This window comes from Rhinopithecus roxellana, chromosome 9 (genome assembly GCF_007565055.1).
Source record: "Rhinopithecus roxellana isolate Shanxi Qingling chromosome 9, ASM756505v1, whole genome shotgun sequence".
Lineage (NCBI taxonomy): Eukaryota > Metazoa > Chordata > Mammalia > Primates > Cercopithecidae > Rhinopithecus > Rhinopithecus roxellana.
Genome location: NC_044557.1, coordinates 16,627,556 through 16,645,011, shown reverse-complemented (window position 1 = coordinate 16,645,011; position 17,456 = coordinate 16,627,556). Strand labels below are relative to the sequence as shown.

The 17,456-nt window shown below is 42.3% G+C and overlaps 1 protein-coding gene across 5 annotated transcripts in view; it reads left to right on the top strand.

The window, feature by feature from the left end:
* SPIDR (scaffold protein involved in DNA repair) overlaps positions 1 to 17,456 on the top strand; it is a 471,127-nt gene that overhangs the window by 10,192 nt on the left and 443,479 nt on the right. The window lies entirely within an intron of this gene.

Genomic DNA, 17,456 nt, shown 5'->3' with positions numbered 1-17,456 from the left:
CAGGTGGATCACTTGAGCGTAGGAGTTCGAGACCAACCTGGGCAACATGGTGAAACTTAGTCTCTACAAAAAACACAAAAATTAGCAGGATGTGGTGGCTCATGCCTGTGGTCCCAGCTACTCGGGAGGCTGAGGCAAGAGGATTGCTTGAGCCGAGGAGGTAGAAGCTTCAGTGAGCCATAATCGTGCTACTGCACTCCAGCCTGGGCAACAGAGTGAGAGTCTCTCTCCCCCCGCCCCCCTCAAAATAGAATCTTGCTCTGTCACCCAGGCTGGAGTGCAGTGGCACCATCTCAGCTCACTGCAACCTCTGCCTCCTGGGTTCAAGTGATTCTTCTGCTTCAGCCTCCTGAGTAGTTGGGTTAGAGGCATGTGCCACCATGCCTGGTTAATTTTTGTATTTTTAGTAGAGACGGGCTTTCACCATATTGGCCGGGCTGGTGTCAAACTCCTGACGTTGTGATCCGCCTACCTTGGCCTCCCAAAGTTCTGGGATTACAGGTGTGAGCCACCGCACCCGGCCAACCATGTCTCTTAAAAAAAAAAAAAAAAGGAAAGAAAACAAACAAAATACCATGCTGTTTGTCAGTAGACATAATTTTACTACTTCCAATTTAGACATCTTTTATTTCTTCTCCTTGCCATGGCTAGAACCTCCAGTCAAATATTGAATGTAAATGGGAAGAGTTGACATCCTTTCTTGTTCTTTCTTTTAGGGATAAAGCATCCAATATTTGACTATTCTGTATAATGTTAGCTGTGGGTTCTTTGTATATAGGTTTTTATCAGGTTGAGGAAATAACCTTCTATCGCTAGTTTGTTGAGAGTTTGTACCGTTGAATAGTTGTTGGCCTTTGTCAGTTGCTTTTCCTACATCTAATTGAGACAATCCTGTGGTTTTTATCCTTTATTTTGTTAATATAACATATGACATTGATTGAATTTTGAATATTACATCAACTTTGTATTCCTGGGAAAAATGTCTATTGGTTATAGTGTATAATTCTTTGTATATGTTGCTGGATTCAGTTTGCTAGTATTTTATTCAGGATTTTTGCATCTATATTCATAAACAGTTTTGCTCTGTGCTTCCTTGTTATGTTTTGGTTTTATCAGGGTAATACTGGTTTCATGGTGTGAATTAGGAAGTATTCCCTCTTCTGTATTTTGGAAGAGTTTCTGAAGGATAGATACTGTTTCTTAAAATGTTATAAATCACCATTGTAGCCCTCTGAGCTTCCGCTTTTCTTTGTAGGAAGTTTTGAAGTTACTGATTCAGTCTCTTTATTTGTTATAGCTCTCTGATCAGTTGTTTATTTCTGAGTCAGTTTTGCTAGTTTGTCTTTCTAGGAATTTGTTCATTTTATTTTAGTTCTTTAATTTGTTGGTATGTAGTTCATATTATTTCCTTATAATGTTCTCTGTAATCTTTTGGGTTTCTCCAAAATTGGTAGTGCTTCCTCACTTTCTTTTATTCCTGAGTTTTGTAGTTTGAATCTTCTCTTCCCCACCCCTAAACCTCCTTGGTCAGCCTAGCTTGTCAATTTTGCTGATCTTTTCGAGGAGCTAACTTTTAGTTTTTTTTTTGTTGTTGTTATGTTCTTTGTTGTTTTTCTATTCTCTGTGTCATTTATTTCTGCCAGATGGAAGTTTAAGTTACTGACTAAAGATCTTTCTTCTTTTTAAATATAGTCATTTACAGCTACAGATTTCTCAGTAAGTACTGCTTTAGCTGCATCTATAGGTTTTGGTGTATTTTGTTGTCATTCCTTTTAAAGTTATCTTCTAATTTTCTCATGATTTCTTTTTTTGATCTCTTGGCTGTTTAGGAGTGTGTTTAATGTTCGCATACTTGTGAATTTTCATTTTATTTTTATTGTAAGGTTTAAATTTCGTTCTATTATTGTCTAAGAACGGTATTACTGTAGTATTACTATGATTTCACTCCTTTTAAATTTATCGAAGCTTGAGTTATGGCCTAACATATGGTCTGTTGTGGAGAATGTTTCATGTTTACATTAGAAGAATGTATATTCTGCTGTTCCTTGGGGTAGGGGGTTGTCTTCATGGTTTCTGTCAAGAATGCAGTTGTTACGATTATTGAGGATCCTTTGTATATGAAGAGTCATTTTCTTTAACTACTTTCATAGTTTTTTCTGTTTTTCACCAGTTGACGTGGTATGTTTAGGGTGGATCTCTTTAGGTCTTATGCAGTTTGGAGTTTAAAATTTTAAGCTTCTTGGTTGCATAATGTTTCATCAAATTGAGGAAGCATTTTGGGCTTTGTTTCCTCAAATATTCTTTCTCCCTCTCTCTCCCCTTCCTTCCGAGACTCTTATTTTGCATATATTTGTGTGTCTGATGGTGCCCCACAGGTCTCTGAGGCTCTGTTCGTTTTTCTTTATGCTCTTTTTTTCTTGTTTCTCAGCTTGGATAATCTCGTTTGTCTGATTTAAAGTTTGTGAATTCCTTTTTTTTTTGCCAGGCCAAATTTTGATTTCAGGTGAATTCTTCATTTCAGTTACTGTAGTTTTCAACTCCTGAATTTGTATTTGGTTCTGTCTTTTTATAATTTCTGTGTCTTTCTGGATATTCTGTATTTGGTGAGGCATTTTTATAATTTTCTTCACTTTTTGGATATAGTTTATGTCTTTGAATATGTTTATAGTAAGTGATTTAAAGTCATTGTCTAGTGAGTCCAAGTTCTGGCTCCTCTCAGGGACATTTTCTCTTGACTGCATTTTTTCCTTTTCATGCTCTCCTGTTTCTTCATGTGTGTTATAATTTTTTTTTTTTTTTTTGAGACAGTCTCACCACGATGCCCAGGCTGGAGTGCAGTGACGTGATCTCAGTTCACTGCAACCTCTGCCTCCCGGGTTCAAGCGATTCTCCTGCCTGAGTCTCCTGAGTAGCTGGGATTATAGGCCTGCATCACCACGCTGGGCTAATTCTTGTATTTTTTTTTCTCTTCTTTTTTGAGACGGAGTCTTGCTCTGTTGCTCAGGCTGGAGTGCAATGGCGCGATCTCAGTTCACTGCAACTTCCGCCTCCTGGGTTCAAGTGATTTCCTGCCTCAGACTCCTGAGTAGCTGGGATTAAAGCCATGTGCCACCACACCTGGCTGATTTTTGTATTTTTAGTAGAGACGGGCTCTCACCATGTTGGCCAGGCTCGTCTCCAACTCCTGGTCTCGAGTGATACACCTGCCTTGCCAGCCTCCGAAAGGGCTGGGATTATAGGCATGAGCCACCTTGCCTGGCCTATAATTTTTGCTTGAAAACTGGACGTTTTAAATAGTGTGATGTGACGACCCTGGATATTAAATTCTCCCATCCCCTCCCCAGGGTTTCTGTTTGTTATTGGTGCTAAAATTTTGTTTAATGATTTTACTAGATGAAGTTTGTAAAGTTCGTGTTGCCTGTTGTGTGTAGCTAATGAAGATGTTTTGTGTTTCGTTTAGTTGTCTGTGGATTATTGGATAGAGATTACCTTAAATGCTTTGAGCCAGTAAGTCTGTTATCTTTTATGGAGAGACTCTGTTGAGACATATGCTTTGGCAGTTTGTAATGCCAGTTTAACCTTCATTTCCTCCTTGTGCAGAGCCTCGAGATGATCTAGAGTTCAGAGGTTAGGGCCTTTTCAGTTTTTTCCTGGGCATGCGCATAGTGATGCAGGGTTTTTTGCTCCTTAGTTCAGCTAAAATCCGGATTCTTATCTCATGAGCAGGAAAAATTACGCACGCGGCCACATTGAAAGGTGAGGAGAGCAGTATTTATGAAAAGAAAGCTCTCAGTGGAAGAAAGGGGGTCTTGCCAACAGGCTCCCACCTCACAGATTGAATACCAGGCCACCCCACATGAGCTGAAGAGGCCAGGCTCCTCCCTGCCCCCACCCATTGCCATAAGACGTGAATTCCCGTTGGCTCTACCCCATTCTCCCAGTTTGCAGGTTGGGCCTTAGTCTGAGCCACTCCACATTGATTTATTTCCCTTACTGTGCATGTGTTAAGGGATGGAATTTTTCACCATAGGCATGTTTAGGCAAGCCCCAGTGCACAATGACATGGGTGGCATTTGGCTGTCTCCTGTCTCTATCATAATTAATATTATGTTTTCCTAGCGAATTGATCCTTTTATCATTATGCATTCTCTCTCTTTCTAGTAATTACCTTTGCTTTCAAGTCTACTCTATTAGATGTTAATACAGTTATTCCTGCTTTTTTGATCAATGTTTGCCTGGTATAATTTTTTCCATTCTTTTACTTTCATCCTCCCTATAATGTCGAATTTGAACTTAGCTTCTTCAAAACAGCATATGATTGGTTTATGATCTTGGCTCACTGCCACCTCTGCCTCCCAGGCTCAAACTGTCCTCCCACTTCAGCTTCCCGAGTAGCTGGGACCACAGATGCGCACCACTATACCCAGATAATGTTTGTACTTTTGGTAGAGACGAGGTTTCACCATGTTGCTGAGACTAGTCTCGAACTTGTGAGCTGAAGTGATTCTCCCACCTCAGCCTCCCAAAGTGCTGGGATTACAGGCTTGAGCTACCTCGCCCAGCCTGTTTAAGAGAATTACTGATATTGTTAGTGCTCAAGTCAGCCATCTTATTTTTACACCTCTGAGCTCTGTCTTGTTTCTTTTTTTGCCTTCTTGGGGTTAAACAAGTTCAGGGTTCCATCTGTTTTTTTTTTTTTTGGACACAGAGTCTCGCACTGTCGCCCAGGCTGGAGTGCAGTGGCACGACCTTGGCTCACTGTAAGCTCCACCTCCCGAGTTCACGCCATTCTCCTGCCTCAGCCTCCCGAGTAGCTGGGACTATAGGCGCCCGCTACCACATCTGGCTAATTTTTTGTATTTTTAGTAGAGATGGGGTTTCACCGTGTTAGCCAGGATGGTCTTGATCTCCTGACCTTGTGATCCACCGCCTCGGCCTCCCAAAGTACTGGAATTACAGGCATGAGCCACTGCACCTTGCCAGGATTCCATTGTTATTCCTTTTTTTTTTTTTTTGAGACACGGTCTCTCTCTATTACCCAGACTGGAGTTCAGTGGCACAGTCACAGCTCACTGCAGCCTTGACCTCCTGGGCTGAAGCAATCCTCCCACCTTAGCCTCCTAAGTAGTTGGGACCAGAGGCACATGCTACCACACCTGGCTGATTTTTGTAATTTTTGTAGAAAGAGGGTTCTGCCATGTTGCCCAGGCTGGTCTTGAATTCCTGGGCTCAAGCAATCTGCCAGCCTCAGCCTCCCAACATTCTGGGATAATAGGTGTGAGCCACTGTGCCTGACCTATTCCTTTTTTTTGAGACGGAGTCTCGCTCTGTCGCCCAGGCTGGAGTGCAGTGGTGCAACCTCGGCTCTCTGCAAGCTCCACCTCCCAGGTTCACGCCATTCTCCTGCCTCAGCCTCCCAAGTAGCTGGGACTACAGGTGCCTGACACCACGCCCGGCTAATGTTTTGTAGTTTTAGTACAGACAGGGTTTCACTGTGTTAGCCAGAATGATCTCGATCTCCTGGCCTTGTGATCCCCCTGCCTCGGCCTCCCAAAGTGCTAGGATTACAGATGTGAGCCATCGCACCTGGCCCCCCCCCTTTTTTTTTTGAGATGGAGTCTCTCTCTGTTTCCCAGGCCGGAGTACAGTGGCATGATCTCAGCCCACTGCAACCTCTGCCTCCCGGGTTCAAGCAATTCTCCTGTCTCAGCCTCCCAAGTAGCTGGATTACAGGCGCCTGCCACCATGCCCGGCTAATTTTTGTATTTTTAGTAGAGATGGGGTTTCATGTGGGTCAGGCTGGTCTCAAACTCCTGACCTCAAGTGATCTGCCTGCCTTGGCCTCCCAAAGTGCTGGGATGGCGTCTCTCTCTGTCACCCAGGCTGGAGTCCAGTTGCGCGATCTTGGCTCACTGCAACCTCCGCCTCCTGGGTTCAAGCGATTTTCTGCCTCAGCCTCCTGTGGGATTACAGGCGCCGCCACCACACCCAGCTAATTTTTGTATTTTTAGTAGAGATGGGGTTTCACCACCTTGGCCAGGCTGGCCTTGAACTCCTGACCCTGTGATCCACCTACCTCAGCCTCCCAAAGTGCTGGGATTACAGGCATGAGCCACTGCGCCGGGCTGCCTCAGAATTTTAAGGCCTTGCTCTGCTGTCTTCTAACATCCATGTTGCTTTAAATGACCCAACTTAATTAAAATATAAGTGGGGATGGGATTGGAGCTGGGGATATTCAAGGCCCACAGATGTATTTGGGAAAAGTAGATTAAAACTTATTTCAATACGATTACATAAAAATCCTGTTGCATCATATGGATAATGATCAGACAATGTCATGGGTTGAGGTGGAGGGAGAAAAAAGTATGGGTGTGTGGAAGAAATAGGATGTAGAGAAAGTTAGGGAAGAAAGCATATCGAGTAGTTAGGTCGTTTTCACATGTCTTCGTTTACTCTTAAATTTATAGTTAAGTATCATTGCCTTTTCACATTATTTCATTTAAAATGCTCATTTGCTTCTAACTACTGCTCATACTTTTTGGAAACTAGCAACTCTCCATTATAGGTGTTTAATGTTTTCATGTAACCAGCAGGGGGAGCACGTACTCATGTTCTTTTGGAACAGGGACTCAAGCCAGAGAAATAGATTTCACTATGTGCCAATTAGAACAGTTTTTTTTTTTTTTTCCTTTGAGACCGAGTCTCGCTCTTTCGCCCAGGGTGAAGTGCAGTGGGGCTGTCTCGGCCCACTGCAAGCCCCACCTCCCGGGTTCACGCCATTCTCTTGCCTTAGCCTCTTTAGTAGCTGGGACTACAAGGCGCCTGCCGCTATGCCCGGCTAACTTTTTGTATTTTTAGTAGAGATGGGGTCGATCTCCTGACCTCGTGATCCGCCCGCCTTGGCCTCCCAAAGTGCTGGGATTACGTGCGTGAGCCACCGCGCCCATCCTAGAACAGTTTTAAACAATTGTTCACAATACTAATCATAGAAATAATACACAGGGATTGTGGAGTTGCTAGAAAATAAAGACTATAATAGAAAATATCCCCCATAGGCCGGGCACAGTGGCTCACGCCTGTAATCCCAGCACTTGGGGAGACCCAGGCGAATGGATCACGAGGTCAGGAGATCGAGACCATCCTGGCTAACACGGTGAAACCCCATCTCTACTAAAAATACAAAAAATTAGCCGGGCGTGGTGGTGGGCACCTGTAGTCCCAGCTACTCGGGAGGCTGAGGCAGGAGAATGGCGTGAAACCGGGAGTGGGAGCTTGCAGTGAGCCTAGATTGTGCCACTATGCTCCGGCCTGGGTGAGAGAGCGAGACTCAGTCTCAAAAAAAAAAAAAAAGGGCCGGGCGCGGTGGCTCAAGCCTGTAATCCCAGCACTTTGGGAGGCCGAGACGGGCGGATCACGAGGTCAGGAGATCGAGACCATCCGGGCTAACACGGTGAAACCCCGTCTCTACTAAAAAATACAAAAAACTAGCCGGGCGAGGTGGCGGGCGCCTGTAGTCCCAGCTACTCGGGAGGCTGAGGCATGAGAATGGCGTAAACCCGGGAGGCGGAGCTTGCAGTGAGCTGAGATCCGGCCACTGCACTCCAGCCCGGGCGACAGAGCGAGACTCCGTCTCAAAAAAAAAAAAAAAAAAAAAAAGAAAGAAAGAAAATAAAATATCCCCCATAAACCTATAAAACCTATAATCAGCAAAACATAAGCATTTTGATAATATAAGCATTTGGATCTGTTTCCTGCACATGTTTTTATACAAATGCTTATATATATTTAAAAATTTATACATTGTTATTTTAAAATTTAGTGTCATTAGTTTTACATGGATGTGTTATTTGAAAAATAAGGTAAGAATAATATTTTCCATGCTGATGAAATCAAAAGCAGAGTATGCATTCTTATGTGTAAGTAAGATTTCCATTGGCTTTGCGTATATTTTTGTTTTAGTTTCCGTTCTTACAATGAGTAGAATCTCTGTATAAATAAAAATATTTTTATTATTTTAAATAAAAGGAGCAGAATACAACACTATTTTACAGTTATAACTGGAAGAAAATGTCTAATCAGAAGACTCAAATAGGGTAGGAAAACATTAAAATAGTTATGTCAGGTTGGTAGCTGGGTGCCCCATACGTAATTTTGTATTTAGTAAATATTTTTGGAATGTGAACGAATAGTGAGACCTTGATGACTTTTTTTCTATTTATTTATTTTTTTAAATTTTCTGTGTGTGTGTGTGTTTTTGTTGTTGTTGTTGTTTGAGACTGGAACTTGTTTTTGTTGCCCCGGCTGGAGTACAGTGGCATGATCGCAGCTCACTGCAGCCTGGGTCTCCTGTGCTCAGGCAGTCCTTCTGCCTCAGCACCCTGAGTAGCTGGAACTACAGGAACACGCCACCATGCCTGGCTAGTTTTTGTATTTATTTTTTGGGCAGATGGACTTTTGCCATGTTCCCCAGGCTAGTCTCAAACTCTGGGGCTCGAGTGATCTGCCTGCCTTGGCCTCCCAAAGTGCTGGGGTTACAGGCCTGAGCCACCATGCCTTGCCTGTTATAATGTTAAGAGAATAAATAAAGAAGGTGTAATTTCTGTAAATATTTAGACACACATGAATAATTTCTTTGAAAGTTACCTGTCCAGTTTGTTTATATTCTGTACTTGTTAAATGCTATGACCAAGGAAAAGCAGTGTACAATATTGTCTGTCCAAATGCTAGTTTATTTATGGAAAAAAGCGAAACTTACTTTGTGCTTGAGTTTTGTATGTACTTTTACCAAGATCTTGAAAATATTTCTCTTTGTACATTACTCTGTAAGACCTTCCTTATTTCAAACCAGTTTATTGAATTTCATGTTCAGTTCTTTGTCATTTACACATTAATAAAATGTAGGTAACAAATATACTTGTACATCTATAATGTAGAGAAATACAGTAACCAAGGGGAAGCAGAATAAAAAAACTAAAGAAAAAAATAACCAAAGAGAAAACAATTTTGATGGGAAGGCTAGTAAAGAATTTGCAATGGTTAGAAATATAAAATATTCGGCCGGGCGCGGTGGCTCAAGCCTGTAATCCCAGCACTTTGGGAGGCCGAGACGGGCGGATCACGAGGTCAGGAGATCGAGACCATCCTGGCTAACACGGTGAAACCCCGTCTCTACTAAAAATACAAAAACTAGCCGGGCGAGGTGGCGGGCGCCTGTAGTCCCAGCTACTCCGGAGGCTGAGGCAGGAGAATGGCGTAAACCCGGGAGGCGGAGCTTGCAGTGAGCTGAGATCTGGCCACTGCACTCCAGTCTGGGCGACAGAGCGAGACTCCGCCTCAAAAAAAAAAAAAAAAAAAAAAGAAGAAATATAAAATATTCAAGTGGATAACTCTATGTATAAGGCTGCTGGAGAAGGGAGTGAGCAAGCTAGATGGTGTCAAGGTGAGGGACAGATTTTTATGGTGTTTAGTGTTAGAAGCTTGAACATGATTGAATGGTGGACTTAGTGATGGAACTGGTTAAAGTGGAGGGGATTGGAATCCTGATTGCTGTGTCTCATGATCAGCACCCTGTTCTTCTGTTCAGGATTTCCTTTTTATTGCTTCAAACCACTGGATGTAAGGCATTATGAGTTTCTTCCTCAGCCTTTTTTTTTTCTTCTCAAGACAGAGTTTCACTCTTGTTTCCTAGGCTGGAGAGCAATGGCACAGTCTTGGCTCACCGCAGCCTCCACCTCTCGTGTTGAAGTATTTCTCCTGCCTCAGCCTCCCAAGTAGCTGGGATTACAGGCATGCACCACCACACCTGGCTAATTTTGTATTTTTAGTAGAGACGAGGTTTCTCTATGTTGGTCAGGCTGGTCTCGAACTCCTGACCTCAGGTGATCCGCCCGACTCAGCCTCCCAGAGTGCTGAGATTACAGTGCCTGGACAGGCTTTTTTTTTTTTTTTTTAAACTTACCAAAGTTTGTGATATTTTTACTGTTTTACCCAACATTATATACTCCAATAAAGAAATTTCAGGCGTGCACAGAGAAGCTGTGGTTTTGAATTAGATCCTGAGGATCTAGATTTTGTGTTTAATTTACCTGTTACAGATTGAATTCTTTTTTTTTTTTTTTTTTTTTTTTTTTTGAGACGGAGTCTCGCTCTGTCGCCCAGGCTGGAGTGCAGTGGTACTATCTCAGCTCAGTGCGAGCCTTGCCTTCTGGGTTCCCGCCATTCTCCTGCCTCAGCCTCCCAAGTGTTTGGGACTACAGGTGCCCGCCACCACACCTGGCTAATTTTTTTTTTTTTTTTTTTGTATTTTTAGTAGAGACAGAGTTTCACCATGTTAGCCAGGATGGTCTCGATCTCCTGACCTCGTGATCCGCCCACCTTGGCCTCCCAGAGTGTTGGAATTACAGGCGTGAGCCACTGTGCCCGGCCTACAGATTGAATTCTAATCCAACATGCTTAACAGTGGTCTCAAACATTTATGGAATAAGAATCAGCAGAGATGGTTGTCAAAATGCAGATTCCTGAGCCTTACCTCTCTTAAAATTCTGACTTGTGATTTGGGTACCTAGGTATCTGTAAATGCATCCCTGATGTCTGATGTACCTGTTCCCTGGATTGCATTTTTAGAAAATTGTGAGAGATATATATACACACACATACACACACACACACATACATATATATGTAAATAAATATATATACACACACACACATGCTGTGAAATGTACTGTTTTAACCATTTTTAGGTGTGTAGTCCTATGGTATTAAATACATTCACATTTGCTATAGATTGAATGTTTCTCTCTCTCCAGTATTCAGATGTTGAAACCTACTTCCCTATGTGATATTTAGAGTTGGGGCCTTTGGGAAGAGATTAGGTCATGAGGGTACCCTTGTGAATGAGATTAGTGCCCTTAAAAAAAAAAAAAAAAAAGTTCCCAGAGACTCTTCTTCCTTCTGTCCCATGGGGATGTAGTGAGAAGAACCAGGAAACCATCTATGAACCAGGAAGCAGACTCTCACCAGACACTGATTGTGCTGGTGCCTTAATCTTGAACTTTTACAGCCTCTAGAACTATGAGAAATTTCTTTTGTTTCTGTGCTACTCTGTTTATGGTATTTTGTTATAGCTCCCAGAACAAACTAAGATAGCATTGTTTTTCAGCCATCACCACCATCCATCTTCAGAATGTTTTCTGTACTCATTAAACTGTGACTCCTCATTCTTCCTCCCCATCCCCTAGCAACCATTCTACTTTCTGTCTTTGTGAATTTGTCTCATAATATGGGTCAATTCTAATTGACCTCATATAATGTTTGCCCTTTTGTGTCTGCCTTATTTTTACTGAGAATGTTTTCAAGATTCAGCCATGTTGTAACATGTATCAGAAATTCATTCCTTTTTAAGGCTGAATTAATATTTCATTATTTATATGTTCCACATTTTGTTCATGTATTCATTCATTGATGGACATTTGTGTTCTTTCCACCTTTTGGCTATTGTGAATATTGCTGCTATGAACATTTGTATACAAGTATCTGTTTGAGGTGTTTTTTTTTTTGGTTTTTTTTTTTGAGACGGAGTCTCGCTATGTCACCCAGGCTGGAGTGCAGTGGCACGATCTCAGTGCAAGCCCTGCCTCCCGTGTTCATGCCATTCTCCTGCCTCGGTCTCCCGAGTAGCTGGGACTACAGGCGCCCGCCACCACGCCAGGCTAATTTTTTGTATTTTTAGTAGAGAAGGGGTTTTACCATGTTAGCCAGGATGGTCTTGGTCTCCTGACCTCGTGATCCACCCGTCTCAGCCTCCCAAAGTGCTGGGATTACAGGCGTGAGCCCTGCACTCAGCCCTGTTTGAGTTTTGGGTATATACTGAGCAATGGCATTGCTAGATCATGGTGGTTTAACTATTTTGTTTTATTTTATTTTAGAGACAGAGTCTTGCTCTGTTGCCCAGGCTTCAGAGCTGTGGCCTGATTATAGCTTAGTGCAGCCTCAAACTCCTGGGCTCAAGCAGTTGTCCCGCTTCACCCTCCTGAGTAGCTGGGACCACAGATGAACATTCCCACCCCTGCTAATTTATTTTTTGTAGGGACTCGCTATGTTTCCCAGGCTGGTCTTGAACTCCTGGGCTCAAGTAGTCCTCCTGCCTTGGTCTCCTAAAGTGCTGGGATTACAGGTGTGAGCCATTGTGCCCTACCCTGTGTTTAACCTTTTTTTTTTTTTTTTTTTTTGAGGCAGAGTCTCAGCCTGTCACCCAGGCTGGAGTGCAAGTGGCTCGAACTTGGCTCACTGCAACCTCTGCCTCCTGGGTTCAAGCAGTTCTCCTGCCTCAGCCTCCCGAGTAGCTGATACTACAGGTGCATGCCACCACGCTCAGCTAATTTTTTGCATTTTTAGTAGAGATGAGTTTTCACCATGTTGGTCAGGCTGGGCTTGAACTCCTGACCTCGTGATTCGCCTGCCTTGGCCTCCCAAAGTGCTGTGATTACAGGCATGAGCCACCTTGCTCAGCTGTGTTTAACTTTTTTGGCTCTACCAAATAATTTTTAACATTTGCAACATTTTACTTTTCTACCAGCAATGCACAAAAGTTATAATTGCTACACATCCTTGGCAATGCTTGTTATTTTCTTTCTTTTCTTTTTTTCTTTTTTTAAATAGTAGCTGTTCTGATGGGTGTAAAGTGGCATATCATTGTAGTTTTTGCTTTTTGTTTTTGGAGATAGGATCTCACTCTGCCACTGAGGCTGGAATGCAGTGGGGTAATCAGTGATGCAGCCTTGACCTCCCAGGCTCAAGTGATCCTCCCACCCCAGCCTCTTGAATAGCTGGGACTATAGGCACATGCCACCACATCCAGCTATTTTTTTTTTTTTTTTCAAAGACGGGATCTTGCTCTGTCACCCAGGCTGGAATGCAGTGGTGCAGTCATGGCTCACTGCAGCCTTGACTTCCTGGGCTCAAGCAATCCTCCCACCACAGCCTCCCAAGTAGCTGGAACTACAGGCATGTGCCACCATGCCTGACTAATTCTAAAAAATAAAAATAAATAAAAATAAAAATTCTGTAGATATGGGGTCTCACGATGTTGCTTAGGCTGCTGACTAATTTTTCATAAGGACGGTAATCATATTTGTGGGGGCTCTGGTTCCTGTTCTAGTCACCTCCAAAGGCCTCACCTCTCTTTTTTTTTTTTTTTTTTTTTTTTTGTGAGACAGAGTCTTGCTCTGTCGCCAGGCTGCTGGAGTGCAGTGACAGGATCTCGGCTCATTGCAACCTCTGCCTCCCGGGTTCAAGCAATTCTCCTGCCTCACCCTCCTGAGTAGCTAGGACTACAGGTGCATGCCACCACACCCAGCTAATGTTTGTATTTTTAGTGGAGATGGGGTTTCACCATGTTAGCCAGGATGGTCTCAATTTCTTGACCTCGTGATCCACCCGCCTCTCTCTCCCAAAGTGTTGTGATTACAGGCGTGAGCCATTGTTCCCGGCCAGGCCTCATCTCTTAATAGCATTGCATTGGGGATTAGGATGTCAACATATGAATTTTAGGAGACAGCAGGGTTCAGACCATAGCACTAGTTAAGGAAGTTTTAATGGTGTATTTTAATTTTAATTTATTCTTATTGCTTAAACTAAAATGATATTGATGTGGAGACGTATTTCTGATTAGGTGATCAAGTTGTAATTGTCAACCTCAATTTAATTCCCAACACAAACCTAAAATTTTCCTTAAAATGCAAATTAAAAATATTATGAAATGAAGATATGTCTGTTGCAGACATTTGTTTTAAAAAAGGAAAAATGGGCAAAAAAGCCTAGAGAATATGTTAGTATTATCACTATAATTTCCAGCCTAGCAAATACAAACTCCTTGGCTTATGTTCTTTTTTAAAATTCAGTAAAGTTTTCTGGAATTGTGGTTTTTACTATCTGTCCCATTCCTTTGATTTGCTTCTTCAGGAATTCCTGTTACCTTTATGTTGGATCCCAAAAGAGACTTAATCATACTATTTCTCTTGAATACTTTTTGTCTTTCTTCATTGGAGCTGGATTGTGGAACTTTTAAATTTCCTTTTTTTTTTTTCTTAGACAAGTTTGCATGAGGAATAAAATTTACAAAAAAATCGTTTTTCACCTGTTTCTCTCTGTTGAATTATACTGATTTTTTAACAGCATTAGTAAGTAAATAATTGATATAAACTATATAGTTACAGCATACAGTTTGATAACTTTTGAGATCCACACATCTCCATGAAACTGTCACTACAAATAGTTTAGCGAATATAGCAATCATGTCCCAAAGTTTTTGTTTGCCGTTTTGTAATTCCTATTTCTCTCTCTTTTCCTTGCATTCCTAGCCTATCATGAACTTGCTTTCTATTATTACTGGTTTGTTTGCATTTTCTAGAATTGTATGTAAATGGATTTTTATGGTCTGGTTTCTTTTGTTCAGTGTTATTTTGAAATCCAATTATGTTATTGCATGTTTCAGTACTTGATTCTTTTTTTTTTTTTTTCCGAGACGGAGTTTCACTCTTATTGCCCAGGCTGGAGTGCAGTGAGTGGCATGATCTTGGCTCACTGCAACCTCTGCCTCTGGGGTTCAAGCGATTCTCCTGCCTCGGTAGCTGGGATTACAGGTGCCTGCCACCACACCTAGCTAATTTTTGTGTGTGTGTGTGTTTTTAGTAGAGACAGGGTTGGTCTTGAACTCCTGACCTCAGGCAGTCCACTCACCTCGGCCTCCCAAAGTGCTGGGATTATGGCGTGAGCCACCGTGCCCAGCCGTTATTCCTTTTTCATTGCTCACTACGATTGCATTGTATGGATATATCACAAGTTTTAAAATCCATCCATTTGTTGATGGGTATATTAGCTATCTATTGCAGTATAACAGATTATCCAAAAACTTAGTGGCTTGAAACAATATGCATTTATTATCTAACAGTTTTTTGGCCAGGGATTTGGGAGTGGCTTATTTGGGTGACTGGCTTAGGGTTTTTCATGAGATTGCTGTCAAGATGCTGGATGCTTTGAAGTCATTTGAAGGCTTCGCTGACATATCCAATTCAAAGATAGTTAACTTCTATGGCTGTGGGCCAGAGGCTTCAGCCTCTGATCTTCTGACCAAGGATCCTCTTTGCAGGGATGCTTGAGTCTTTTTTTTTTTTTTTTTTTTTTTTTTTGACACGGAGTCTCACTGTGCTGCCCAGATTGGAGTGCAGTGGTGCTATCTCGGCTCACTATAATTTTTGCCTCCCGGGTTCAAGCGATTCTCCTGGCTCAGCCTCCCGAGTAGCTGGGATTACAGGCTCCTACCACCACCCCCGGCTAATTTTTGTATTTGTAGTAGGGATGGGGTTTTACCACGTTGGCCAAGCTGGTTTCAAACTCCTGACCTCAAGTGATCTGCCTGCCTCAGCCTCCCAAAGTGCTAGGATTACAGACATGAGCCACCATGCCCAACCATGTTCTTATGACATGGAATCTGGTAACCACTAAAACAAGTGATCCAAGAGCAGCATGGACAAAGAGGAAGTCGCAATGCCTTTTTTTTTTTTTTTTTTTTTTTTTGAGACAGAGTCTTGCTGTGTTGTCCCGGCTGGAGTGCAGTGGCGTGATCTCGACTCACTGCAACTTCTGTCTCCCAAGTTCAAGTGATTTCTCGTGCCTCAGCCTCCCAAGTAGCTGAGATTACAGGTGTGCACCACCACACCCAGCTGATTTTTGTATTTTTAGTAGAGATGAGATTTTGGCCTGTTGACCAGTCTGGCCTCTAACTCCAGGCCTCAAGTGATCTGGCCACCCTGGTCTCCCAAAGTGTTGGAATTACAGGCATGAGCCACTGCGCCTGCTGGAAGCCTCAATTCCTATTATGACCTGCTCTCAGAAGTCACACATTGTCACTTTCCTCATATTATTTACTAGAAATAAGTCACAACATCCAGCCCTCACTCAAAGAGTAAAGAATTAGTTTTTTTCTTTCAAAGGCTGGTTTTGAGGGGAGCAATGTTAAAGAATTTGTTGTCATATTTTAAAGCTACTGCAATGGACTTTGGGGTTGTTTTTAGCTTTAGGCTATTATAAATAAAAATGCTTTTAAAAATATGTGTAAAAATCTGTGTAGACATAGTTTTATTTCTTTGCGTAAATAGGAGTAAAACGGCTAGTTTGTAAGATAGTGTTATGTTTAAATTTTTACTACTTTTACACTGAAGATTTAAGATATCTGTAATACCGATTTGTTCTTGGATTCCTTCTGGTTTAGTCCTTTTTAAATTTTATTCTACTTAAGTTTTGTCACCTCATTTCTGAGTTTTTATTCTGAATGTTTTATCTTGTTTTAAAATTGTAGTTTACCATTTTATCTGTTTTGTGTGTCTTTGATGTACTTTTTTTTTTTTTTTTTGTATGTTGGGATGTTATTCTCCTTAGTTTTTCCCTAATGATAATTTTATGGGATTTAGCTTTTATACCTTCCTGTTGCTTATTTTTATGTCTCTGTCTTCTGAAATGATAGAAGAAGGCGGGATTCAGGATAGCTTTTCTTTTCTTTTTATTTTTTTAAGGACGTGGACTCTCACTGGGTTGCCCAAGTTGAAGTGCAGTGGTGCAATCATAGCTCACTGCAGCCTCAAACTCCTGGGCTCAAGTGATCCTCCTGGTTCAGCCTCCTGAGTAGCTGGAACTGCAGTCATGTGCCACCATACCCAGCTCACTAAAAAAACTAAAGTTTTTTTTTTTTTTTTAAAGAAAGAAATGGGGTCTTGCTGTGTTGCCCAGGTTGGTCTTGAACCCCTGGGCTCATGGAATCCTCCTGCTTTGGCCTCCCAAAGTATTGGGATTACAGGTGTGAGCCATGGCACCCGGCTCAGCATAGCTTTTATACCTTGTGTTGTTTTCATATGGCTTGTAAAAATTTGGCCACTTGTGTATTTGGTCTTGTAGATTCTCCCTGACTCTGCTCATCTGGACCTTTTCTGTGTCTCTGCCACCCCTGTGCTGCTGAGTAGATTCCACTCCCAGCACTTTCTCAGTGAGGGGTCCAGAAGGGAGTCCAGGGTGACCAGTTTTGGGTGGCCCAGGCTGCTCCTATCTCTTCACATCTTCTTACCGTAGAGCCCCTGCTCTCACCTAGTTTCAGTCGCTGTTCTCAGATCTGTCACCTGCTCTGCTTCCTAGTGAGCACTGATGTCTAGGTTCTCAGGGCCTCCTTGGCTTTCTTACTTTCCTTGGCTTCTTTCCTCTCAGACACTGATACCATGCCGGACTTTGGAGGGTTGGTGGTTTGTCTTTACCCACTTGTGTTTTGGAGTTTGCTGATTAATTGTGTTTCTATGTTTTTGGCTTTGCTGTCCAGTTGCTGTTTATGTGAAGATTTAGAGACATTCAAAAACTATGCCCTTACTAATGACACTTCTGGGTTTTCAGATTTTAAATTGTTAACTTAATGT